Here is a 1,722-nt window from a genome sequence, read left to right on the forward strand (position 1 = left end):
ACTGAATAAAATGCCTATGAGGCGAGTTAGTAATGCCCTCCCTACCTAATTCTAAGTGTAGAACGCCCACTGTTTTTCGACCAAAGTCAAAAACAAGCAGGTCATTTCCTAATGGGGAGTAGGGGACCTAAGGATAATCATTCAAAAAACAACTTAGATCGGGATGGTAACATAGGGAATGGACGGCGTCTTCCAAGATAAATGTATGCATATGGGCAACAGACCGAGGACAAAACAAAGGTTGGAATGCCATTTTTGGAAGCTCTCCTAGTACCGGTAGAAAATAAAGGCAGGCACAGGACAACATTCATGCTTACCTTAGTCTAGAACCTATAAAGTTTTCCATTCGAAGTGGTTACCCTATCTAACACTAATCTAAATGTTTTTTGATTGGGATGTGTTCCATACAATTTAGTACCACATGCCTAATAGAACTAAGCAGAGAACACAAACTCGAACCTAGTGCTCTGTCGGATACACAAACTAGTGTTGTGCACCCATCTCCTATCGAAATCGATGCGATGTACTCTTTTCCAATTGCATTTGATCTTTACTTTAAGCTGATGCTTAAAGTAAGCAACCAGATCGCGATCAGAAACAGATCCAATCCTTCTAACATTCTGTCCAGGTAGGTACTCGGACAGAAAGCTGCATTAGCATGCCATGTCCACATCTCCCTCCCCAAGTGATCCAGATGGAACCTGTCGACAAGATCGCATGAGGCCATCAGGTCAGACAGGTGCTTTCACACCTATCTTATCTATCTTGGGGTCTAAGACAGCATTCCAGTACCCCATTAAAACTACCTGCTCCGGACCCGAGAGAAACACCTCCACACACCGAAAAAAGAAAACCCTCTTGCTAGCAATATTAAGCGCATAAACTGCCACAATTCGAAACTTACCGCTTTTAATGTCAACATCGACCATAACCAGCCTCTCCTGAGCATCCACGTGAATTATGCTTACCGTCACAGATAGCGTGCGACTCACTAGCACAGATACTCCAACTATAAGGATTGCCATATGCTGAGTAAACGTCAAAGTCGTTTGTTAGTACATCACAATCTCTATACGAAACGAAGTAGGTCTCCTTGAGAGCAGCTATATCTACCTCAACCTCAAAGGGCAGGAGATCTCTCAGCACACGAGCAGCCTTGTTTCAGGATCTCATGCTCCTCGTATTCAAACTAACTAGATTCAAGTTCATGTTTCTACCTAGTAATATTCATCGCACACGGGTCTAAAATCCCCGGGGATAAGGACGTCGAAGGCCTGGCCGAGACTGCCCGTGAGCAAATCAGACGTAACCAGTTCGTCTCTTGATAGGCCTTCCACGTCCAGGCGAAACATTGGTTTTAGTGCCCTAAAGAATGAGGGGGTGAACATAAAGAGGAGCCCTTCCATCGCACTTTGCCTTTAAATTCGTTAAGAATTGGTGCTCCTCTTCGACTAGTTTCAGCCAGAGAATGCCTTTTTTCCAGCTTCAATCATTCGCCATAAAGCTTTAGCTCGCCTTCCTCTATGACTATTTTGGTTACATTTTCAAAGTTTCTGGGGTTCGATATCTTTCCCTTCCATTTCTTTGAATGCGTCTAAACTCTTAAGATGTCTCCTTTGGCGCCCATTCAGGTCCGTGATCATATGGCTACTGTCTGCTTCGCAGAATTTCTCTCCCGGCCCAAAAGTATGCTTTCTTGTTTTTTCCTCTCTAAGGCCTGCT

The sequence above is a fragment of the Euprymna scolopes genome, chromosome 2 (assembly GCF_053919585.1).
Source record: "Euprymna scolopes isolate OS-2025 chromosome 2, ASM5391958v1, whole genome shotgun sequence".
Lineage (NCBI taxonomy): Eukaryota > Metazoa > Mollusca > Cephalopoda > Sepiida > Sepiolidae > Euprymna > Euprymna scolopes.